Genomic DNA, 10543 nt, shown 5'->3' on the forward strand with positions numbered 1-10543 from the left:
TTCCCTTTTAGGGGTCCAGTTGGCCCTTTCATTGTACTCTTTGACAGTTAAACACTGGCACTTCCTATCTCATTTCTTCTTGTAAGAGACACCAAACATTTATTTGCCCCCTAAAAGCACTTTCAGTGTAATATGGAACAGGCTACTTATCTGAGGAGCCACACAAATGAAGGAGAGCAGTACAAATTTTAGGGGTAAGTGAGAAAAATCGCATAGGAATTCATGTGGGGGGGAAGAAGAAAAAGAATAATCTCTTCCCTTGTGCTACAAGCATGTTCTGACAGTGATATGTTTAACATTTCCCTGCACATGGAGGGCTACAAAAGCATTAATACACACAATGAAGAGAACAGTTTGCTGTGGTTCCAAAGCATGGTTAGAACAGCACATCAGTTAATCACGCTGTAGACATGTAAAAGCAGAAACACCAGCATCATCTGCTATAGAAACCAACATGAAACCCCTCCTTGCAACATGCACCTCTACTCCCAAGCCCTATTCAGAAAGAGTTAAAATATGAAATAAAATTATAAAGGCACCAATGATATTTTTATAACAGAGCTATCGCGAGTAAGCTGTATTTTAGAGAAACATTGCACATTTTGATGACTGTCAAAATTTACATAACTTACTCTACATGAATTAACTATGAGGTATAAAATGCAACTTTGGCTAAATAAACCCTCAGCAATTGTAAAGCAGTATTTCAAGCACCGCTAGAGAAACAGCAGACTGAAAGATTAAACAAAAAACGATGGATATTGAGTGAAGAGGTCTCCCCAATATTTAGTTATTGTTGTGAAATAAATTCAACAGTCGGGAAAGGTAATATTTAGAAATACAGATGATAATTCTAGCTGCTATAGTACTTTTTATTTTTATTTTTAAAGGGTGTTTGTCAATTTAGTGCCTACAATCAAAACTCTGACATATTAGGGTAATGAACTGGGTCCGGGAATTACCAGAAAACACATAAATACTCAAATTTCTTGAAAACATGAAGTGTTAAGAGAAACAAATTCCAGTCTTTAACATCTGTCCTACAGATTCTTACCATTTATCTGCTGATCAAAATTTCGAACGGTGCCAAAAAAAATCATGAAGTCAAAAGGACTTGGTGGGGGGAATCTTTGTTTCTCTCTAAAAGCCTAAAAGTTATACTCAACTGCAGCACAAAGAGTAAAGAGGTTGTTATTCATATTAACTACATTTACATTCCTATCGCAACATCCAGAGAGCTAATAGTGGGGTTATTAACATAACAAACGTAAATGTTCTATATAAATAATACTGTTTCAGGCCAGCAACCGCTCATCTGACAGCATTTAGGCACAGGCTCAACATCTGTTTATGAACACTTTGCCTAATGATATCATCAGATATCATTAAGTGCGGCAGAATACAGCACAGAGGCAGGTGCAGCTGCCTTCAGTACCCATCACAGAGGAAGAAAAGAGCTGCATTCCCGATCCGAAAACCCATCATTAGGACAATTTTCTTCGACAAACCAGCCCTGTGATTTCAATCTGTATATCACCTGTAATTGTAGTTTTTAGCAAGAAGCTGATTCTATACATTTAGCGACGAATCACGTTGATGGCCTGAATACTGGAAACACATTTGTGCTACCAGCTGCGGCAGCTTTTTTTAGAGCCTGTGTTAACAAAATACTGCTAACAAGGCAATGCTTGGAGTGCAGCTTTGTTTCTCTTTCTTGTTCATAGTGTTTAGATGTGCATAATTATGGAGATTAGCAATTGATTGCTTCTCAATAATAATTGATTATTGGTCACTGAACCTTCCCCAAAGCACTTCGCTGAAGGTGAGGACAGGTGATAAGTTCATTCTCAGCACATCCAGGAAACCGAAGGGAGAGGTCCAAAAGAACCTTCGATTTGTACATCAGTTTCCATGATAAACAGACCAAAGGAATAATAGAATATCCCAAAGCCTCGTTTGCCCGGAGGCAAATTGTAGAGATCATAGCAAGCCTGCAGAATTCTCCCTGTGGACTATGTAAGAAACATACATCATTTTTATATATGTCAGTTGTTCTTTGATTTGAAAATATTTCTACCCATTTAATTTATCTTTTTCAGTCAGTTTTCTTAAATTGTACAATTTAAGGCTTATATCAAAGAATGAATATCATTTCTGAATACCCCGAAAATGAAACAAACTGACAAAATAATGCAAGTCTCTTTAGCAGAAATGTACAAATATTGAGGCATCTATTGTCACTGACTTCAGAATCACTATACCCTTTTGATCTGCTTTATATCCATCAAAATTTTGGTCTGTAGTGACTGCCTTGATGCAATGTAACATAATGTTGGGAATATAACACGATGCCACAGCTAAAATTTAAAGGCGAATGCTCTTATTTTTGGCTTAATCACCCACTGTCAATTTGGACAGCAAATATCCAATTTAAATTTATTGGAGTGCATGGAAGCCACTCAGACAATAAAGTATCCGTAGCGTTTGTAAAATGGTAAACATCATTTCTTCTTGGCTGTTCACAAGTATTTTGAACAGTTGAGACCCATTTTTCTAACCCTATTCTGTTTACAGAAAAATGTAATTGTAAGCCTGATATATCATACCATTCATCTTTAGACAACCTTTTTTTTTTTTTTTAATGTAGAATTTTGCAAGGACATGCCTCCTCTCTGGCAGAGTGAACTTTACAACCTGATTCATGAAAAATGCAGTTTGTTTAAAGTTAGCCTGCTCCATTTTGAGAAGATTTTTGTGCTAAAATGAGAAACAGATTGCACAATTATGATTCAGAGGGAAAATGCCCAAGATAGAGGGCTGGGGTTTGAGCAAGAGGAGGTGCCAGGATCAGAGTTGGGGCTGGGTTTCTGCTCAAAGAAGAAATGCACATCATGAATGTGCTCATTTTTAAGAGGGTCTCGGTCAGCCTTGGTGTTGTTTTCCTTAAAGGCAGTGCAACAGTAGCAAAAAACTCAAATTAAACATCACATGCATGATCCAACCCAGCACCAAGTGCTGCTCAGTGCTTACACCCAACCACTTTTTACCAACTCCTACATCCGGACTTGAAAGAATAGAGAAGGTGCTCAAACCAAAATATTTTAGATAGCAGCAGGTATTTTCATGAATCTAGACAAAAACCTAAAAACCATGGATGTTCTGTAACTGTGCACTCTACAGAAGGGGCTTTCTTTCTAAAGCAGCTTTAATTCAACCTCTGTTTGTGCACACAATTAGATGAGGAGATAATTTCCAAGCACAATGACTTGCAGGTGCAAATAGTGATATAGATAACAAACTATCTGATCTGTGGGCACAGATAGATAGTTAGACATCTAGAATCCTTATGTGCAGCCATAAATAATTGCATCCTCAATTATTTATACAAATAAAGAGAGGAGGCCAGCCTGGATGAGGGGGAGAATTGAAGGGAGGAAAAAAATAAAAAGGAAAACAAGCAGTAAAGCAAACCAGTACTTGATGCAGAGCAGGTTATTTTTGGTCCTAAGCCCCAACATTTTCAAAATACAGAGGCAACATTAGGATTTCGTGTTACTGCCTCTCTGATACCAAATAGGGATCCCTCATATTTTAAATACCAGGCCTTTTTTGAATTTCAGACTGCTGCAGGATTTGCACCAGAGCAGATGAAGCGATGTAGTTTCTCTTGTGCAAAATGAAGGTATGAACCAGTAATGTAAACAGTGAATTGCTTCAGCAAGTCTGAGGCTGGGTGAAAATGGTTCCTGCTACGTTTTGCATTAGTTTTTAATGTGTCTGTTAAACAAGTAAATTGATGTAACTGTAGAGACGGCTGACACTTTCTCCCTCCAAAAACATCCTCAAAACATCCCTTTTAGAAGAGATAAAAAGCTAAACAGATTTTTATAAATTTGGGAAGAATCTTCAGCACAGAGTATTCATGCATAAAAATGCAAGTAATATTTATATTACATAAATTGTACCATCATATGTGATATATATATATATATATATGTACATACAAACTACTATAAACATTGTGAAGTTTGGAAAACAAATTATTGTGAAGTTTGCATAATGACTCTGTTCATTATCCATTCCCTACATGCACAGAGAGAGATATGTATCTTTCATCACATGGACACATGCAGACTTTTTACATAGGCTCCTGCCTCATTTGGGCCACAAATGATTGGCTTGCTGCAAAACTATCCAGTGTTTCATTTTACTTCTCCCTCATTAATGTGCCACAGTACTCAGGTTCTATTCAGGATTGTGCTAGACCTACTGGAAAGAAGAGGGTGTGTCATTCCTTCAGCTGAAATGTCCACAGTGGGAAATTTTAGGAGAAAAGAGAATAAGCTCTGAAGTATCTACTAACTCGGTGTCATTGTGCTGTGACTTCTTGGGGTATCAAGTCAGACCTCCAGCAAATGAGGAGCATGTCAGTAGTGAGGAACCATAAAGGCAAAAACAAGGATTGGAGATGGGAAGAATTGATTTGAGCTCTGTGAGAGAGACCTGAACTGTCTCTTCTTTCAATATCACTTGCTTTTTTTCCCTGCAGTCCCCATACTAATTCATTGGACACTTTCAGAATATGGAAGACACAGTCAAAGCCCTGATTTACCCAAAGGTTATTTTCTGCTTAATGAAGGATGTAGGAGTGCCCTGACAAAGGCAAGGTGTGATCCCATCACTGAAGGCTCTATCATGATATCCATACATGAGTGCAATGCTCATCTACATTCATGTAGATCTGATATTTCCTAACTGCCTTGTTCAACCCACAATGACATTTTCAAACACTGTGTTTGTGACTTATTTTCCACCCTATGGCCTGAGCTGAGAGGCTGTATGATGTACTCTTCTTGCTCCACTATTTTTTCCTTAATCCTTTCTCTTATTCCTTTATCTCCAACTTCCCTTTTCCTCTCTATTAATAAGCTTCCCCATGACACTTTCCTAAACTTTACATTTATCCCCAAAATAAAGGATTCAAAACAAAAAGAAAATACACATCTCTAAAATTATGTCTTTAATTGTTTAATTTTCTCCTTTGTCTTAATTACATATACAGCTCTGTTCAGATGGCAATTACTCAGGGTAAAGAAAGTCTTTGGGCTCTAAATGCATATCATAAGAGGGTCTGGCATGTTTTTGTGTGTTACTATTAGATAAAACCTACATATAAATAACAGTAATTTTATTTAGGTTTATTTCTCATGTTATGCATGCAACTACTACTTGTGTGAATGTGTTGTTATGACAAAAGGCTTTTCCCTATGCAACAAAATTTGGCTTTGATATCAACAGCAATGGTTGGAGAGGACCATCAGTGGATCAGGTTCTCTTTCTTAATTGACAGATTATTGTCCATCACTTTAGGGCAGTGCACTTAAAAACATGACTGACCATTTATAGCATTTGCCACCTGCTCCTGGTGCTTTACGATATTGACAGATCAGAGTAAAGAATGTGTGCTAGGGACATTTTCATGGTTACTGCTGGATTTCAGTCCTATATTCAATTTAAAGAGTGGGTTGGAAAAAATATCATCCAATTACTAGACATTCCTATGTTTAGCCTCTTTCTACACAAAATCAAACTTTTTTTTTTTGGTCTTCCAGGATAAGGCTGGCCTCAGAGGCAAAACACAGTGTAATTTGTTGGAAAGTCTCAAGCACAATATCAAATTTGTGTGTAGTTCTAGAATATGATATTGTTTAAAGGCAAAAAAATGTTACTCAAAAACCCATTAACTTTGACAACAGTACAGATCTGAGGAGGACTGTAAACAATGAATCTTCACTCAAGATAGCACCCACGGCTCAAATTCAGAAGAACTGCAACCTACAAATACAGTTTTTGGATTTTCTTTGGCATTAAAGAGAGTGAGCCACCTTTATTTTTCAAGCTAAACACTTCTGCTTGGGGTAAGGGTTTAGAAAACATGAAGCCAACATTAACTCATGAAGCAGTGTCTGCCCAAAGGCTCAAAGCTTAGAATGGAATCCTAAAAGTGGCCACTGATTTACTGGTTCCTGTGCTCAATGATAAACAATTTAGACACCTATGAACAATGACTTAATTGTGACATTCTTATCCTTTCCCTTTTCACATCTTTCAGAATGATTTCAAGAGGAAAGGGACAATCTCAGACCTGCAGGTCTCCTGGCTCTTAGCAGATCAGGGATGATTTCTGGAAGGAATTACAGCATTTTGGTACAACCTAAGGGAGTCCTGCACTCCACCCAAAGGTGCATCCTTTCTCCACATCCCCTAAAATCCCTCCTGCTCCAGCTGTGCCACAGATCTGATCCCTCTGGCACAAGCAATGGCTCCTTTTATTTTTCCAAGGTTACCTACTAATGGAGGCAGCATGATGTCGGACACAGGTCATTAGATCTGTTTATGTTTCCAGTCTCTGCTCTTCCCCACAAACACTGAAGTTTCCTTTTTCCAGGACAAGATTCTGGCATTACGATGTAAACCTGCTGCTGTCATAACTCCTGGACAAGCCTGTGGTGGCTCAGCTGAGCTCCAAGGAGACCAGCAGGGCTGGGGTTGCCTCACAGGGACCACCCACCCTCCAAAACAACATTTCCCAATCTGCTGCAAGTATAATCTCATTTTCCTTCTCCAAATACCCAGCCTTGCCTTCTGGAAAGCGAGTATTATTTTTTCCTCTACCCATCTTAATTTTAGCTCCAATATTGTTAGCTACAACTTGAAACAGGAATAGAAATTGGACAAAACAAGATCTTAACCTTGACTATCTCGAACTTCAAGTGGTTTTAAAACCATAGTTGAGTCAAATTTGGATTTCCATAGGAGCTGCTAATTATTTATACAAAATACGGGGGTGTCATCACACTTAGGAGTATCACAGTAACAGATCTGAAGAGAAAATACACCATGCTTCTCCTGAACAGCAATCCCTTTGCAGGGCTTTGTAGGAATTTTGTCTTTTAAATCATGAACATTTTTAGACTTGATGCTCCATTAGATGGACGTGGAGAAAACAGAATGAATGAAGCTGGACTAAAATGGTGGAAGGTGATGTTAATTGGAATTTGAACATTTACATATTTTTCTCATTACTTTTTCAAGTAATATTTCTTAAAGGAGGCAATACATTGTCAATACAAATTCTCAATAGGAATGTGGCTTAATACCATGCAATTGGCTTTTTATCAAATTCCGCTGGAGCAACTTCTCTGCCATCTGAGCAGGTTTTTTGCTAAATGCCACTGAAGTGGCGTCACTTCAAAACAACACTAGGCAAGGTTTTGTTTGGTTTTGTGCTTTGTTTTTAGCACCCAAGGGGCTTGAGCAGAGAGCACCACTGCCAGGCAGTAATTACAAGGAGGTGAGGTACCTAGGATTTACCATGGGCAGACAACCAGAGGTTCATGAATCGTGCTCTTTTTCTTTTATCCATATAAAAATGCCTCGAATTTGAGACCAACATCCGTGTAATATTGTGAAGTACTCAATAACAACAAACTACCATATGTCATGCAACCCTGCCTACAGTATTTGAAAACCAGTTAATACTTTTTCATTTACTGCTATGTACATGAAGGGAGGAGGAGAAGGCTGTAACTATCAAGCTCTTTTTCCCATTCTTGCAGAAATTTTAGGTTGCTGTAGTAATCAAACACAGTAATATTTATTCATGAGTACATTTGAAAATAACCTACAGACTTTCAACAGCTATATCAGGTAGTTAAACATGAAGTGCCCTCAAATACAGTTTCATCCCTGGTTTCCTTTGTGTACACTCAGTTTGAGATAACCATACTGAATTGTATATAAATTAAGTTTCCTATCATTTAGCCATAATTTAACATATTTGACAAATCCCTAAAGTTAAAAGGCATTATGGTACCTAGGCTATTCAAAATTACCCACTTGGGAGGAACCTGCTCTGTGAAGAACAGAGTAAAGATGGTATTTTCATCTTTTATTGAGAATTTCTTATGCTTTATACAATTCAACACTAATTTTAACAACAGAGTAAATATTCTATGTGTCCTTTACTTAGTATTAAAGCTGGGTCTGTGGAAGACAATATAAAACGTTGAAACTAATAAAAACACTTCCAGAATGAAGGTTCAAAATAATTCATTGCCAAAAAGAAAGAAATATTACACGGATCTTTGATTTATAGTGATCATGTTCTGAAATAACCTTAATTTAATAGATAAAATATACCAATGATTCTGTAAAATTGTAAAGAGATACTAAAGGTTTTGTAAAATTTGATGGGAAGATATGTTATCTATTGTTTCCACTTCTAATATACATGTGTAAAGCATTTACTAGAGTATTGCTTTATAAACAGCACAAGATGGAAGTATCTGAACACTTAGGTTGTCACCTTAAAACAAACTGTCACACATTTTTCTTCACACATTTGAAACCCAACTTATCAACCTTAACAAGTGTTGTTATCAAAAGAATTTGGGTGCCTTTGTTCTTTCCCTTTTGCAAGTAAATTACACTTTTAGGATTTATTAAGACAAGAAACAATTTTTGAATAGCAGGTCAAAACTCTCTATGGAAAAATTCTCATTACTTTCTAGCCTGAAGCAGTATTTACCACTCCAACTTATCCATCTTTTTCCTGTTTTTTATATATCTATATTTCCAGAATCTTGTTTCTGTGCCTAATGCTATAACATTGCAGCAGTTTGTTCAAAGCAACACTCTTATTTTTGCTCTTAGCCGGTGCTATACAAACCCTGATCAATTATTGAAGTGTAAGCCCTGAAGTAACACAGCCATTACTGCAGCAGGCAGATAAAAATGGAACACTTTTAGCTACAGTATATTTACTTTAGAGTTTCAGCAAACAAACCAACAAGTTAAACTACCTTGTCTTTCACTTTGTTTGATGTACTAATATTTCCTGCATGTTCAAAAGTCTTTCTTTTAAAACAAAGTTACTGAAATGTTATGGCTGCTTGTTTGTGAGGACACCTAAGCTTAAATATTTGCATGAAACAGCCTTGAGATATAGAAAATTCAGCATTAAAGTAGTACAAATCTAATACAGAAGCTGCTATCTGTAGTGCCATAAGAGCCACAGTTTTTTATGAGCTGTCTGGTATTTAAGTTCGCCAAACTGCAGAGCCTGCATATTGTAATGACATTAAAAATTATGCTGGGAGGTATCTTAAACAACAAACAACATCACTGAGGAAAGTATTCATTAAAGACAAGAAAGAAAAATCAAATTAGAGGTGTTGGAAATTTCTCATGGAAATCAACTGCTAATCACTTGTGGACTTTTCTCCTTCTGCAGCTCACTTCTCTCCACACAAAGGAGTGCCCAAGATGCAGTTTTTTGTTGAAATGCTTTCTTATGTAATTATACAGAGTCTATTTCATAGCGACGCCAGTTCAAGACTACAACTATTCATCTTCTGATGGCGCTGCATGTGCATCTGCACACAAGATATAATGTTTTTCAGTTTAAATGTCTGTTCTGGGTTTTAAGGACTAAATGATAGTGAAGATGACTGGAAACGTTCCAGAATTTCCTATATAAACTGCTTAGAAAAACCAAAAATTAGTACTTATGCTACAGAACTAATAATGTTTGACATTTGCATTTTATCACTTACGGCATGAAGAGCGGGAAGAACTTGTCCCAGGAAGTTTGGGGGGGAAACGATAAAAAAACTCAGTTTTAGCAATGGATGTTTAAAAAAAGCCTGCGTAGTTTTTGCTCAGTTTTCAGCTGTTCTTTTTCTCCAGCTCCCAGAGGAAAGCAGGCCTTGTGGCTCGCAAACACCATACGTGAACAGCTTAGGAGAAGTGATCTCATGAATACACAAGTGTGCCACCACGTCCCACTCGGAGGCATGTGATAACTGGATATAGTAGCCATGAGTAAAAAAAGCTCCATCTACTTAGGTGTCTTCACAGGTTTGGACAAAAAAACAAATCCAGTATCATGATGAAGTGTTCATGGTTGGTTTTTTTTTGACTCTTTACAGGCAAGAGTGAGAAGTGGCTGATGGACCTGGGATTGTTCAGCCTGGAGAAAAGGAGGCTGAAGGGGGAGCTTCTCACTCTCTGCAACTCCCTATCCTCCAGTTGGGGATCAGTCTGTTTTCCCAAATAACAACAGAGTGTGAGGAAACAGCCTAAAGTTGAACCAGGGGAGATTTCAATTGAATATAAGGAAAAAAAATTTCACTGAGATGGTGGTTGGGCATTGGAAAAGACTACCCAGAGAAGTTGTGGTATCACTGCTCCTGGAAGTATAAAAAATAAGTAGGTGCGGTGCTTAGGGATATATTGTACTAGAAGACATGGCATGAGAAGGTTAATTGTTGGACTCAATGTTCTTAGACGCCTCTTCCAACCTTAATGGTTCTGTATGTTTGCATCCTTGAGGACATTCACAAATATTTTGACCCACGTTGGCAGCACTACTGGTTCACACAAGTTCTACATGTAGGGCTGATAAGCAGATGTCAATCACACCATTTCCTCAAACACCTGAACTTGTCAAATTCATTCCAGCTTTGAAAACAAAGAAGGG

The 10543-nt window shown here is 37.5% G+C and overlaps 1 protein-coding gene across 1 annotated transcript in view; it reads right to left on the reverse strand.

Annotated features, from left to right (window-relative positions):
• ARHGAP15 (Rho GTPase activating protein 15) overlaps nucleotides 1-10543 on the reverse strand; it is a 319884-nt gene that overhangs the window by 206881 nt on the left and 102460 nt on the right. The window lies entirely within an intron of this gene.

This window comes from Geospiza fortis, unplaced genomic scaffold, assembly GCF_000277835.1.
Source record: "Geospiza fortis unplaced genomic scaffold, GeoFor_1.0 scaffold112, whole genome shotgun sequence".
In the NCBI taxonomy this organism is placed as follows: domain Eukaryota; kingdom Metazoa; phylum Chordata; class Aves; order Passeriformes; family Thraupidae; genus Geospiza; species Geospiza fortis.